The sequence below is a fragment of the Piliocolobus tephrosceles genome, chromosome 3 (genome assembly GCF_002776525.5).
Source record: "Piliocolobus tephrosceles isolate RC106 chromosome 3, ASM277652v3, whole genome shotgun sequence".
NCBI classification, from domain to species: Eukaryota; Metazoa; Chordata; class Mammalia; order Primates; family Cercopithecidae; genus Piliocolobus; species Piliocolobus tephrosceles.
Window position 1 is genome coordinate 86,308,986 of NC_045436.1, and position 16,341 is coordinate 86,325,326.

Here is a 16,341-nt window from a genome sequence, read left to right on the forward strand (position 1 = left end):
AATTAGTTCATTTCTTCTAAGTAGCCAAATTTATGAGCATAGTGTCATTCATGGTATTCCCATATTATTCATTTAATAGCTGCAAGATTGGTAGTGACATCACTCATTTTGTTTTTAATATTGGTAATTTGAATCTTCCCTTTTTTTATTTTGTCAGTCTTGCTACTGGTTTATCAATTTTTTAATCCTTTTTAAAGAACCAGCTCTTAGTTTTATTGATTACCTCTAGTTTTACCTATTTTCAATTATATTTATTTCTGCTCTTATTTATAAAATTTCTTTTCCACTGCTCGTTTCAGCTTTACATTGCTCTTTCTTTTCTAGTTTTTTGAAGTAAAACTTAATTATTAAACTGTGACCTTTATTTGTTTTTAATGTATGTATTTAGTGCTATAAATAGCTCTCTCAGTACTGGCTTAGCTGCATCTCACATACTTTGATATGGTGTATTTTCATTTTTATTCAATGTTATGTATTAAAAATTTCCTTTGACAATTTCTCTTTGACCAATGAATCATTTAGATGTATGTTGTTTGATTTCTGCATGTTTGGAGATTTTCCTGTTGACCTTCATTTTTTCATGTTTTGTTTGACTCCATTATGTTCAAAGGTCACATTCCACATTACTTACATTCTTTTGAATTTGTCATGGTTTGTTTTATGACCCAGGAGATGTGGTCTGAGTCAAAGGTCCAAAAAGAGCATAATGGATGCATTAGGGATGTGTGTGTGGGTGACGTGTGTGTGTGAAGGTGGTGGGGGGTGGGGAGGTTAGGGTGTTTTAGAAAAGGGAATCAAGCTGTCAAAGATGATTCAGGGACAGACAGTTAAGTGAAAGTCACATACTGAAAATCACAGCTAGTAAGTAGTTCAGATCAAAAGGCAGGATTTCTTACTCTACATGCATTGCTTTTTTTCTCATTCCCTCTCCAAATATATGAAAAATAAGTAAACGGAGATATGAAGCATGATAAAAAAAAATTAAAATATGTGGTAAAATTTAAAAGAAATTTCGCAGACCCCACAGACCTCGCCGGCTTCACACTCACCTCAGTGTCTGCTGCACCCGCCGCTTCCTCTCCTAGGCCAGGAGACCCAGCAGCTAGAAATTCAGCATGTCTATTCTCAAGGTCCATGCCAGGGAGATCTTTGACTCTCGTGGGAATCCGACTGTTGAAGTTGATCTCTTCACTTCAAAAGGTCTTTTCAGAGCTGCTGTGCCCAGTGGTGCTTTAACTGGTATCTATGAGGCCCTAGAGCTCCGGGACAATGATTAGACTCGCTATATGGGGAAGGGTGTCTCAAAGGCTGTTGAGCACATCAATAAAACTATTGCGCCTGCCCTGGTTAGCAAGAAACTGAACGTCACAGAACAAGAGAAGATAGACAAACTGATGATCGAGATGGATGGAACAGAAAATAAATCTAAGTTTGGTGTGAACGCCATTCTGGGGGTGTCCCTCGCCGTCTGTAAAGCTGATGCTGTTGAGAAGGGGGGTCCCCCTGTACCGCCACATTGCTGACTTGGCTGGCAACTCTGAAGTCATCCTGCCAGCCCCGGCTTTCAATGTCATCAATGGCGGTTCTCATGCCGGTAACAAGCTGGCCACGCAGGAGTTCATGATCTTCCCAGTCGGTGCAGCAAACTTCAGGGAAGCCATGCACATTGGAGCGGAGGTTTACCACAACCTGAAGAATGTCATCAAGGAGAAATACAGGAAAGATGCCACCAATGTGGGGGATGAAGGCGGGTTTGCTCCCAACATCCTGGAGAATAAAGAAGGCCTGGAGCTGCTGAAGACTGCTATTGGGAAAACTGGCTACACTGATAAGGTGGTCATTGGCATGGACGTAGCGGCCTCCCAGTTCTTCAGGTCTGGGAAGTATGACCTGGACTTCAAGTCTCCCAATGACCCCAGCAGGTACATCTCACCTGATCAGCTGGCTGACCTGTACAAGTCCTTCATCAAGGACTACCCAGTGGTGTCTATGGAAGATCCCTTTGACCAGGATGACTGGGGAGCTTGGCAGAAGTTCACGGCCAGTGCAGGAATCCAGATAGTTGGGGATGATCTCACAGTGACCAACCCAAAGAGGATTGCCAAGGCCGTGAACGAGAAGTCCTGCAACTGCCTCCTGCTCAAAGTCAACCAGATTGGCTCCGTGACCGAGTCCCTTCAGGCGTGCAAGTTGGCCCAGGCCAATGGTTGGGGTGTCATGGTGTCTCATCGATCTGGGGAGACTGAAGATACCTTCATGGCTGACCTGGTTGTGGGGCTGTGCACCGGGCAGATCAAGACTGGTGCCCCTTGCCGATCTGAGCGCTTGGCCAAGTACAACCAGCTCCTCAGAACTGAAGAGGAGCTGGGCAGCAAGGCTAAGTTTGCCGGCAGGAACTTCAGAAACCCCCTGGCCAAGTAAGCTGTGGGCAGGAAAGCTCTTCGGTCTCCTGTTCGCTAAATAGACCCCTCCCCTTGTGTCAGCTCAGGCAGCTCGAGGTCCCGACCAACGCTTGCAGGGGTCCCTGCTAGTTAGGCCCCTCACCCACTGCCGTGGAGTCCCTGTCACTTCCTTGGAACTTCTGCAGAACCAAGCTCCCGGGAGCCCTGTTAGGCAGCTCTAGCTTTGCCGTCGTGTAATTGGCCCAAATCACTGTTTTTCTTGCCTTACTTTCCACCAAGTGTCTGGAGTCATGTGAGCCTCGTGTCATCTCTGGGGTGGCCACAGGCAAGATGCCCGGTGATTTTGTGCTTAAAATAAAAAGCCTCAGTGACCCATGAGAGAAAAAAAAAAAAAAAAAAAAATTAAAAGAAATTTAATTAAATTTAGCAAGGCTACTGTGTTGTTCAAACAACCCCATATCCTCTTTGTCATTAAAGTAGTGCTAGATACTATAAACAGAATAACCCTGAGATCTCAGTGACTTAATATAATAATTATTTCTCTCTTTTTCATATAAAGGTCAGTAAGAGATGGTGGTCATAGAGGGTGGATTCTGCTCCACACAAAATTAGAGGGAGCAAACATTCAGGGACCCAGGCTGAGGGAGACTTGTTTAACTCATGTTCTCCAAGGCCTTTCTTGGTGTCATCTCCTATTGGTAAATTAAGGAAAAGAGAGTGTGTGCTCATTTGGCCAATGCTACAAGTTATATACATTATTTTATCCACATTTAATCGGTTAGAAATTAGTCAGATGATACACAAATGCAAAGGAAACTGGAAAATGTATCCTAGCTTTCTAAATATGCAAAAAGAGAAATGATTTAGTAAACTGTTATTCAGTCTCTGCCACACATGATGTATCTATCAGGACCTCTTTACATAATTTACATATGTCACAGTCATTTATAAGCAATTGTTGCCATATTTTTTGATTTGTAGATTGGGCAGAAAATGTTGTCAGACTCTGTATTAGTTCATTCTCCTGCTGCTATGAAGAAATACCTGAGACTGGGTAATTTACAGAAAAGAGGTTTAATTGACTCACAATTTCGCATGGCTGGGGAGGTCTCAGGAAACTGAAAATCATGGTGGACAGCAACTCTTCAGAGGATAGAGAATGGGTGACAGCAGGGGAAATGCCAGATGCTCATAAAACCATCAGATCTTGTGAGAACTCACTCATGAGAACAGCATTGGGGAAAAGGTCCCCGTGATCCAATTACCTCCACCTGGTCCTGCCCTTGATATGTCGGGATTATTATAATTCAAAGTGAGATTTGGGTGGGGGCACAGAGCCAAACCATATCATTCCATCCCTGGCCCCTCCCAAACCTCCTGTCTTCACATTCCAAGACACAATCATGCCCTTTCAACAGTCCCCCAAAGTCTTAAATCATTTCAATATTAACCCAAAAGTCCAAATTCAAAGTCTCATCTGAGACCAGGCAAGTCCCTTTCACTTAGGAGCCTATAAAATCAAAAGCAAGTTAGTTACTTCCTAGATGCAATGGAGGTACAGGCATTGGGTAAATACACCTGTTCAAAATGGGAGAAATTGGCCAAAACAAAGGGGCTGCAGGCCCCGTGCAAGCCTGAGATCTAATAGGGCAGTCATTAAGCCTTAAAGTTCCAAAATGACCACTTTTAACTTCATGTCTCACATCCATATCACACTGATGAAAGTACTGGGCTCCCATGGCCTTGGGCAGCTCCACTTTGCAGGGTACAGTCCCCCTCCCAGTTGCTTTCACAGGCTGGCATGAGTGCCTGTGGCTTTTCCAGGTGCACCATGCCAGCTGTCAGTGGATGTGCCATTCTGGGGTCTGGAGGATGGTGGCCCTCTTCTCACAACTCCACTAGGCAGTGCACTAATGGAAACTCTGTGTGGGGGCTCTGACACTACATTTCCCTTCTGCCTCATCCTAGCAGACGTTCTCCATAAGGGCTCCACCCCTGCAACAAACTTCTGCCTGGACATCCAGGCATTTCCACACATCCTCTGAAATCTAGGTGGAGGTTCCCAAACATCAGCTCTTTACTTCTGTGCACCTGCAGGTTGAACACCACATGGAAGCTGCCAAGGCTTGGGGCTTGCACCTTTTGAAACAATGGCCAGAGCTGCACCTTAACCCCTTTTAGCCAGGGCTGGAGCTGAAGCAGCTGGGACGCAGATCACCATGACCCAAGGCTGCACAGAGCAGGGGGACTGTGGGCCCACCCCAGGAAACCATTTTTCCCTACTGGGCCTCTAGGCCTGTGGTGGGAGGGGCTGCTGTGAAGGTCTCTGACATGCCTTGGAGACGTTTTACCCACTGTTTTGAAGATTAACATTCAGCTCCTTATTATTTATGCAAGGTTCTGCAACTGGCTTGAATTTCTCCACAGAAAATGTGTTTTCTTTTCTATAACATTGTCAGCCTGCAAGTTTTCCAAACTTTTATGCTCTGTTTTCTCTTGAACACTTTGCTGCTTATAAATTTGTTCTGCCAGACACCCTAAATCATCTCTCTCAAGTTCAGTGTTCCACAAATCTGCAGAGCAGGGGCACAATGCTGCCAGTCTCTTTGTTAAAGCATAGCAAAAGTCACCTTTACTCCAGTTCCCAAGAAGTTACTCATCTCCATCTGAGACCACCTAAGCCTGAACTTCATTGTCCATGTTACTATCAGCATTTTGTTCACAGGCATTCAGCAAGCCTCTAGGAAGTTCTAAACTTTCCCACAACTTCGTATCTTCTAAGCCCTCCAAACTTTTCCAACCTCTGCCTGTTACCCAGTTCCAAAGTCACTTCCACATTTTTGGGTATCTTTATAGCAGCACCCCACTCTCTGTGGTGCCATTTACTGTATTAGTTCATTCTCTTGCTGCTACAAAGAAACACCTGAGACTGAGTAATTTATAAAGAAAAGAGGTTTAATTGACTCACATTTCCACATGGCTGGGGAAACCTCAGGGAACTACAAATTATCGTGGAAGGCACCTCTTCACAGGGTGGCAGGAGAGAGAAGGAGTACAAGCAGGGGTAATGCTAGACACTGATAAAATCATCAGATCTTGTGAGAACTCATTCACTGTGATGAGTACAGCGTGGGGGAAACTTCCCCCAGGATCCAATTACTTCCACCTGGTATCTACCTTGACACATGGGGATTATGGAGATTATGGGGATTATAATTCAAGGTGAGATTTGGGTGGAGACACAGAGACAAACCATATCACACTCCTAAAGGCTATGGATCAGACTATATTTCTACTGTTACAAATAAAAGTTGTTTTGTTTTTTAAGTCATTGGCCATGCTGAAAACATTAAGTGATTTCCAACTCATAATTAATAGGGCAAGTTTTCATTCAGGGATACATGCAACAGCTTTCTTAGCTGTATGTTTACTTTTCTTCTGTGATAATATATCCAGATACAGCAAGTAAGAAAGGATGCTGAAAGTCTTTTTCAATGAAAATGTTTTGGAACTATTAAATACGAGCAATGTTTTCCAAAATGTTTCTTGTAGAACACAAGTCCTTGAATATAATCCAAAGGAAAAAATATAGTTATTTACCCATAAAAGTTTACAAAGGAATGATACTCAAATATCTCTCTTGAGTGTTTACAATACATGGGAACATGTTAAAGATTCTAGATAATTCTGCCATAAAGAATTTTGGTTTTAACCTCAGTTTTTCTAACACTTGTTATAGATTTCTGAGTTTAATACCACATGCTATTGTGTTACATCTGTGAGAAATGAAATTCCACTTGACTGTCATTACAATTGAACTTCCCAGTTTTGAATGCCACTTTCTAAACTAAAAAATTAGTAAGAAAGTATTTTTCATGAGTAATATTGTTTTGTAGGACTTTAAGAATACATAGAATAAAATACATTTAGTCATGCTTTCCCTTTTTATTCTTATTCCCTACTGCAGTTATTAGCAAACTTAGCACTAATAGGGTGAGCATTAATTTGTATAGCTTTTCTTTCTTCTCTCTTAAAAATATCTTGCATTATGTAAACTTTATTTTATGTTCTCCTTAGGCTATCACATTCACTTCATAAGTTTTGGATATCCTTTTTTCTACTACCAACATTGCTATATTTTTTCATAGAAACATTTCCTCACTCTGGTGAGGAAGAATAATCTCAGGAGAATAATCTTAGGCCCTTTCTTTTTTATTTTATTTTTATTTTTTTTATTATACTTTAAGTTCTAGGGTACATGTGCATAACGTGCAGGTTTGTTACATATGTATACCTGTGCCATGTTGGTGTGCTGCACCCATCAACTCGTCAGCACCCATCAATTCATCATTTATATCAGGTATAACTCCCCAATGCAATCCCTCCCCCCTCCCCCCTCCCCATGATAGGCCCCAGTGTGTGATGTTCCCCTTCCCGAGTCCAAGTGATCTCATTGTTCAGTTCCCACCTATGAGTGAGAACATGCGGTGTTTGGTTTTCTCTTCTTGTGATAATTTGCTAAGAATGATGGTTTCCAGCTGCATCCATGTCTCTACAAAGGACGCAAACTCATCCTTTTTTATGGCTGCATAGTATTCCATGGTGTATATGTGCCACATTTTCTTAATCCAGTCTGTCACTGATGGACATTTGGGTTGATTCCAAGTCTTTGCTATTGTGAATAGTGCCGCAATAAACATACGTGTGCATGTGTCTTTGTAGTAGCATAATTTATAATCCTTTGGGTATATACCCAGTAGTGGGATGGCTGGGTCATATGGTACATCTAGTTCTAGATCCTTGAGGAATCGCCATACTGTTTTCCATAATGGTTGAACTAGTTTACAATCCCACCAACAGTGTAAAAGTGTTCCTATTTCTCCACATCCTCTCCAACACCTATTGTTTCCTGATTTTTTAATGATTGCCATTCTAACTGGTGTGAGATGGTATCTCATTGTGGTTTTGATTTGCATTTCTCTGATGGCCAGTGATGATGAGCATTTTTTCATGTGTCTGTTGGCTGTATGAATGTCTTCTTTTGAGAAATGTCTGTTCATATCCTTTCCCCACTTTTGGATGGGGTTGTTTGTTTTTTTCTTGTATATTTGTTTGAGTTCTTTGTAGATTCTGGAAATTAGCCCTTTGTCAGATGAGTAGATTGCAAAAATTTTCTCCCATTCTGTAGGTTGCCTGTTCACTCTGATGGTAGTTTCTTTTGCTGTGCAGAAGCTCTTTAGTTTAATTAGATCCCATTTGTCAATTTTGGCTTTTGCTGTTAGGCCCTTTCTTTTACCTTCAGTTTCTCCATTTTGTTTTTATTTTTCTCTTCTGCATTTTGAACCTGAACCAGAGATAAAATATGAGAGAATTTGAGGTTGATGTCAGAAGCATTTCTAGTATAGCTAAGGAAGTCTTTTATTGGAAGGCGAGTGTGATTTATAATACCACGCAGGAGTAGTATATATGCCACAGGATGTCATTCCTTTGTTTTTGGTTTCTAACTTGAAGAAAAATTTGTGATTTTTACATTGGTATAGAAAATAAAAATAGAGCTTTGACTTATATTCAAAAAATGATCCTGCTTACTTGATATGCTATCATCTTTTATTATGCTTTGCATATAAACAAAATTATTTTCTACTGTAGTTTTGTGATATAATATTGTAAAAGTATATTTGCCAAATACAATATTTGGAGTAAGTTAAAATTTATTATCTGTTTCATTAAATACTTTTATTGCTCTTGCCTTTTCTACCTTCTCTCTTTTCTGGCATAACTACCAGTAACTGTAAAGATATGTGAGCTGATACTTACAAAATGTCAGGCATCTTCTCCTGAGGGCTGTCAATCACTATCATTTGTGCAGATGAACCATTGCCAACCTCCATACACTAGGTTATTTTTAAAATAATGCTTAATAAAAAACAATCTAGTTGGTGGTGATGGAATATTCTTTATTCTGGGTAAACTTTGAAAGCTTGGATTAAGACCACAAGATATCGAAACATTTGTGTGACTATATTGCAATATCGGTTTGGCTCTCAAGAAATCAGAAGGTAACTCTGGTGTTCCAGGAACTATTCAACCAAAGGATCTTAGTGCACTTAGCTTTAATGAAGTAAGTTAAGTTATCTGAGGCTATGCTTTCATTATGTAGCTACTAGCCACAGGTGGCTATTAAAATTAAAATTAATTAAAAATAAACAAAATTAAGTAGTTCCTTATTCACAGTAGGCACATTTCAAGTGCTCAATAGTCACATATTACCAGTGGCTACTGTGTTGAAAAGTACAGATTTCGGATATTTCCATCATTGTTGAAAGTTATAATGAAAATGGCTAATTTAGAGGGCATTATTATTTCCAGTTCATATATAAAGGACAAAAAGCTAGAACTGCACTCTTGATTCTCAGTCACTTCAATTTATTTGGAACAGTCTTAATTACTCAGATATGAGATACTTTAATGAACAGTTGTATAACTCACTGGAAAAAATATTGGATTGGGAGATAGGATAAGTGGAGTTTGTTTCAACCATAAACTCGTATTTATGAGAAAATAATTTGACTTATTTAAGCTACTTGTACCTGTGGAAAGTCAAACTATGAGACATGTGCAGAAAAGAGTTGACATAGCAAGCCTGACTACTATCCTTAGAAAGGGTACTTACAAAATTGGCCCTTGCCTGGCATCTGAAAACTTGGATTTCAAAATAATTCCTCCCATTTCCTCATGAGAGTGTCTCACTGTGCCAAAAATGCTTGTACAAACAAGATGATTTGTGCTGAACTCTTCCTTCCCTACTGGGAGTCTGGAATTTGTGTATGTGCCAGGCAGAGGGTGCTTACATGACTAGCCCCAAACAAAAACCTTGGTGCTGAGTCTCTAACAAGCTTCCCTGGTAGATATTTCACACTTGTCACAAATTATTATGGGGGACTTAAGCATGTCTTGTGTGGTTCCACTGGGAGAGGATTCTAGAATCTCACTCCTGGTTTCCCCCAGACTTCACCCCATGTGCCTTTTCTCTTTGCTGATTTTTCAGTGTATCTTTTTGTTGTAATGAATCATAGCCATGAATATGACTATATACTGGATTCCATGAGTCTTTCTAGCAAATCACCCATCCCAGGGGTGGTCTTGACCCTCAGCACACCTCAAAATTATGTTGAAAGGGTAATATGAAGTCTAAAGTTTAAGAATAAGTTTGAATTCCAAACACAGTGCCATACACTTGTCAATCATTATTAATTATTGTACTGAATCTGGCAAGGAAGAAAAATCACACAAAATATTCAAAATACACAAAATAAGATTGCTTAAAATAAAACTGAAAAATTACATATCTGAATAAATATAATATAAACACATATTTATAGTATAAATATAAATAATGCCTGAATAAATTATATCTAATGTTTTAAGACATAATTGTGGTGTTATTTTATTTACATTAACTGGGGACAATGAATCTTAACACTATGTTAGGATTTGGAAAGATATGACTTAGAGAAAAACAGAGGACATCATGCCCTTCTTGGAGTTTTAAATATCTACAGAAACACTTCCCAAGCAGTCTGGAAATGTGAGCTCAAGTGGCTAACATAAGAATTTCAGTGAAACAGAATAGCAGTCATCCTTCCTTGGATCAAGTTTAAAGAAACTTCAAAGTCATCTTTACACAAGTCTCTGGATATGAATCTGTCTTTCCACAACAGGTTTAAGAGACTCAAGACCTTGGAGGTGACATATCTGGGTGTTTCTTGACAGAGACTGAGAAATATGGCCTTGGCTTCCAGTGGTGGGAGTGAGAGCAGAGCTCTCTCTCCTTTTATTTTAAAAGTCAATTTATAAAGTGTCTTGTTGTAGTGAATGCTCTCCTGGCTCGAACATCATAATCTTTACCTAAACATGAGAATCTTTCTCTTTGCTGTGCAGTTCAGTCATATCCAAATTCCAAATGTCAACTCACCCTCTTCTCTGATTTCCACCACCCAGTTTTTACAACATGGCCCCAGGGAGGATATATCCTTGGTTTCCTACAATGACGTTTGATGAAGGTACTTGTGCCTTTCTTCTTCCCTCTCCCATCCCATTCTTTCTTTCATACCTTTCTTTTTTCATTTACTAAGGTTCTCACTCAGATGACCAATTTCGAAGGTTTGGACCAAAACCTCCCCAGGCATGAAGCTTTTGGGGGCCTAAATTTGAGTGCAAATTGTTTCTAGGGGATACCCAAAGGTTGTCTTTATGACCACAGTGACTTTAAAAAAAAAGTATCAAAGGAGAAAAAAGAACAAGTATCAAACTTTATGGAGTACAAAATAGCACGAGGAATAAGACTGCAGATATATGGAACCAGATTGCTTGAGTTTGAATTCTATTTTCTCTGCTTATTTCTGTTTCATCTTAGACAATTTACTTAACCACTCTGTGCCTTGATTTACTCACCTATCAAGTGCAATAGCAACAGCACCTATTAATACCATCCCTCATTTTTTAAAATAGAGACAGTGTCTCACTCTGTCACCCAGGCTGGATGGAGTCAATGGCACAATCATAGTTCACTGCAGCCTTGATCACCAGGGTTCAAGTGATCCTCTCACCTCAGTCTTCCAAGTAGCTAAGACTACAAGCATTTGCCACCATGCCTGGCTACTTTTTAAACATATTTTTATAGATGGGGTCTCACTATGTTGACAAGACTGGTCTAGACTCCCGGCCTCAAGTGATCCTACTATCTTGGCCTCCCAAAGTGATGAGACTACAAGCGTGGTCCACCATGCCTGGCCACTACCTATCTTATTGAGATATTGTGAAGATTAAATGAATTAACTTACATAAATTGCATAGAACACTTAGTAGGTGCTATATACATATGGCGACCACCTAATTGATCACTCAGCCTGGGATGCATTTGAAGATAAAAAGGAGCATTATTAATAATTATATCAGAAGAAGTATAATGAAAAGTACTCGGCATTATTATTTTTAAATTTTACTTGAAAGAAAACTTATTTTTAAGTAGCAACATTCTCTACAAATGGAAAACTCTTTAATATAAACTTTCCTGCTAATAAAAGTACAGAATATAGGAGAAAAAAATGAATGTACCCCTGTGTTATAGGACTTGGGAAAGATGAATTCAGTTGGGTCTCAGGAGAAAATGCACAGTGAGCTGTCAATCTTTGAGATTGGGGAGGGAGTACTTATTGAGGACAAGAGTACCTTTTTACATTCGTTCAAAGTGCAGAGGTGGTGGAGGCAGAAAACCTTATTTGAAGGTGAAGTTAAGTTAGATTCATTATGGACCAGTCAGTTATTAAAGGCACTAATGACAGCAAAGCAAGCATAAAGCACCTCCAACAATTTGCCAAGCATTCTTGCCTTGCTGCCTTTTGGTAACGGTTTCTCTAAAACTATTTTAAAACTATCGAGACATATATGATAACTAGGTGATCTCACTTGTCACTTGGTCAATATTGTTTCCTTCCAGAGTGGTTCAACCTCAGATGTCATTTATGTGTACTTTGTTCTGATTATCATTCAACAGTGACAGTAAATATTTTTCTCTATTCCTCTTTTCTGGCTTACAGATCTTTTCTTGGCCCTTGACAGAAGAGGCAGACTAACTTTTCTTAGGTGGCATAATTCTTCAAAATGTGTTCATTTTGAGGAACAGGGGTGATGGATGGTAATACACAGGCAGGCATCAACAGTTCCAGAACTGAAGGAAGAGTTGACAAATGTATCAAAGATGCCTAATCAAAATGTGTCCACGCTCTGCTAAATAAAGTCTGGTTGAGCAGAACTAACAACATCTTCTATGTTTTCTTATTTAAAAAAATTTTTTTGAGTACAAGAGATGATATACAGAAGGAGACAAAACAAAACTGATGACAAAGGAAGAGTTTGAGTTTTGCTAATACTTGAAGATGAGTAATTGCCAAATGGGGAGTTTGAGGCCCAGAAAACAGCAGAGAAAAAAATAGCTTTTTGAGATTTCAAAACCAAACATTAACAAAAATATTAATTGAAAAAACTCAAAATGTTAATGCTCACTTATTAACATTTCTTAAGTTAAAAATTTTGATGTTATTGGATAATCAAATGCATTTGTATCTATAAATCACAATTTGTTGTAGCACAAATTCAGTTCTACTCCAGGTCAGCAAAGAAAATCTACAGAAATTAGTAGTCTCATATAACACCGTTCACAACACTAATCATGTGCCACAACATGATGTTGATTGAGTTGTTACTACATACAGAGGATATGGCATATAATTTTCCACATGTGTTATAGGTATTTTTGTTTTTTACTCTCACAACAGCCCTATGAAGTAGGTAACATTGTCTCCGAGGTACATGGAAGTGAATTTCCCTGATTCTTAACAGCTAGTAAGTGAAGGAGCCAAAGTTCAACCCCCAGCGCTGGTGTCCATAACTCTTGTTCAATACTGACCTTGGCACCAATTACCAGAAAGAGATTTGATTCTGAACACGTATCTTAGAGGAATGTTAAATGCTTAGTGATTTAACACATGGCACAACAAAAGCATTTAAAGGCAGGATGCCACAGAATCCTGCTTTTGTTGAATAGATTCACAGGTCTAACGTGGATTTAAAATAACTTGTGTGTGTTTATGAGTATTTATATATTATTTGTGTCAGCCAAAAAATAGAATGAAGTATTAAGTATCAGGACCAAAGCCAAGTAAATTGAAGATGTAGAAATAACCAAAAGCTCGGGATGAATTACACTATTTCTTTAGGGCAATCTTGAGTATTTATCAAGGATGTTTCCAATCCAGCTCTCAAAGCAATAAACTCTAGGTAAGTCATCAAATAAATAAATACATGTAGCACTGTATAACCTTTATTCTGTATTGCCTAAGAAATGGTACTCTTTCAGAGAAGCAAGGCTTTCACATTTGACACTATATTGTAGTTTATTGCTTTACAACTGAGCTGTTCAATTTAGGCTTATGATAAAAGGTGTACACTTAGATAAGCAGACATTTTAGCTAATTAGATGGTCTAAAACAGTGGATTTAGAACCATTCCTACCATGCAATTACTCCTTAGCCCAGTGTCTATCACAGATGAAAGCAGAGCTGCTCTGGATGAAGAGAAAAAGAGGTGGAGGCCTGGAATTGCAGCAGCTGGGTTGTCTATTGACCTATGTACTTAGGTAGCCCCAAGGGTACCCACATTACATGTCTAGGGCTCCCCATACTACATTCTGAAAGCCACTGTTCTAAAGCCAAACCCAAGAAAATGTGTGAAAACAGAAACCAAATTTGAATTAAGAAGACTATAACATTTAAGAAGATTGAATTTTAAATGACTTTATTTAGGACTCTATTTTGTTGGATTTGTACATATTCCCAGATGGAAGCTCTGTGTTCCTAAACATGGAATCAAATAATGTCCATGGAAAAAAAAAATCCTTGTTATATTAACCTCCTTTTGAAGAAATAATACTCCTATATTACTTAATAAACATTATTTAAGCTAATCTTCAATATTGCTGAGGTGTCAGACCTCCATCTGCCTTTTATGGAAGATCAAACAAAGAGATTAACTGGAAAGCCTGTGGAGATTAAGAGATTAACTGGAACAAAGAGATTAACTGGAAACTCCACCTCTGACTCTCCGTGTGACTTTGAACTCTGAGACTTTCACAGCCTCCTGGGACATGGGCTTCCTAAATATAATCATAGAAGGTCATACATACTCTTTATCTAAAGGTATGGCTTCTTGTGCTTGTTTAAATAAAGGGATTATTTAAAATGAATTTGAATCAACTAGTGTATCAAACTTTTTAAAGTCTCAAAAGTGAATCAAATTGTGACTGTTTTTAATGTATATGAAAAGTATATGGAGATGGTGCAAATTTAGTGAAAAGAAAAGTCTTTCTTTAGTTGTAATGACTTACAGGGAGAACCACTGTATGATAAGATCATTATAAATTAAAATTCTGTACTAGGGTGGTGTTATGGGACAGTGAGATGTCCCACTGTCTCATAATTTTGGTTAAGATTCTGTCATTGAGATCAAAAACTCATATTCTACATTTTGAGTTTAAAGAGCTGCCACTTTTCAGCAGGGTACTTGAGCAACCAATTTCTTCAGCTCAGTTTTCTCCCCTATAAAATAGTATTTACAACATGAGTTTTATGAGGGTAAAATGAGTTAAAACAGTAAAGTGCGAAGAACAAAATTTGGCATATAATAGCTCAATGAAATTTAATTATCATTATTATTATTAACATTAGTTTTCTTGAGGCTATTATGGACTTCTAACTGAGGAGACAACTATATTATAAGCTTGATGATGGCAGGGACTTGTGTGATATTTCCTGTGTTACCTCTAATACTTAATAATGTGTTTTTATAAAGTGTTGGTTCAATATATTTTTCTTGCAAGTAAACAATTTTGGTGTCTAATCAGTTTTAAGTTATAACAATTCATTTTTAAAATAGTGTTTCATAAAACTGAATAGTTTTAAATATTATGTAACAGCCCAAATAACAAGCTTGATAATACATACACATGACATATGTATATATTTATATATACTCAAGGATATATATACACACACACACTTATACATATATATACACACTTATACATACACACACACACACGGACTATACACACACACATAATCAGATAACAAATAGTAAATTCACTCTCTTCAAGCACACATGTCACATCTATAAAAATTAATGTTGGCTGGATGCAAGTGGCTCACCTTGTGGTCCCAGCATTTTTGAAGTCTGAAGTGGGAAGATTATTTGAGTCCAGGATTCGAGACCAACCTGGTGAGACCTTGTCTTTACAAAAAACACACAATTAGCCGGATGTGGTGGCTTGCATTTGTAGTCTCAGCTACCTAGGAGGCTGGGGTGAGAGGATCACTTGAGCCTGGGAGATTGAGTCTGCAGTGAGCCTAGATCATGCCACTGCACTACAGCCTGGGCAACAAAGCAAGACCATCTAAAAATAAAAACAAACAAACAAACAAACAAAAACAAAAAACAACACAATAATAATTAGTCTTATAGTAGGCTAAAATAAATTCTAGATGAATCCCAAATAATTAATAAAATAAAATTCTCAATTGCTTACATAATGTAGTAAAATTGAAACTAACAAGAAAACAATAGTTAAAACTCTAATAAGTTTAGAATGTAAAAAGAAACTTCTAAATAATTGATTACAGAATAACTCAAGAGATCACAAAAAATGTATGACAAATTGAAATTTATAAAGTACCTGAAGCATTTCTTACGGAAGTTCATAAAGCAGTAGAGTTTAGCAGTACTCAAGTGAATTTACGTATATAAAATAAAATAAAATGAGAAGCTTGAAAGTAATAAGCCAAAGTTTTTCCACAGAACCAAATAAAGAAAAACACAGTGAATCTGACAAAAGCAGAAGGAGGAAATAATAAAAGATAAGAGAAGAAATTAAAGAAATAGGAAGCAGTTATGATGATTAACAAGGCTAACAACTAGTTCAAAGAAAAGAAAGCACTAATAAATTAGACAAACATCTGGAAAACTGATCAAGTGAAAGATAAAGAACGTAAAACAAAATATTATGAGGAACATGGGGTCAAATGATAGATATCATCTTTTTACCTCCAAGTCCAAAGAAAACATTGTGATCAATTTTATGACTGTGTTTAGACATATTGGATTATTTAAAATAAAATTTACCAAAATTGATGTAAGAAAAAAAAAGTGAATCCAAATAGGTTAATAACTATTAGAACATTTAGTTGGTAATTACAATTCACACTTACTTACCTTCTCTCTACAAATGCTCCAAACCCAAAGAGTTCTACCAGGAAGTTTTGCAAGCCTCTTTAACTTACAGATAATTCTGACTTCATGCTATGAGCCCAGATGATAAAAGAAGTAA

General features: G+C 38.1%; 1 pseudogene across 1 annotated transcript; it reads left to right on the forward strand.

The window, feature by feature from the left end:
- Window positions 1-1,103: 1,103 nt before the first annotated feature.
- Window positions 1,104-2,611, forward strand: LOC111548016 (annotated as a pseudogene). The gene has a single exon (XR_002733294.2). The product of XR_002733294.2 is annotated as an alpha-enolase pseudogene (transcript).
- The last annotated feature ends 13,730 nt before the right edge of the window (window positions 2,612-16,341 follow it).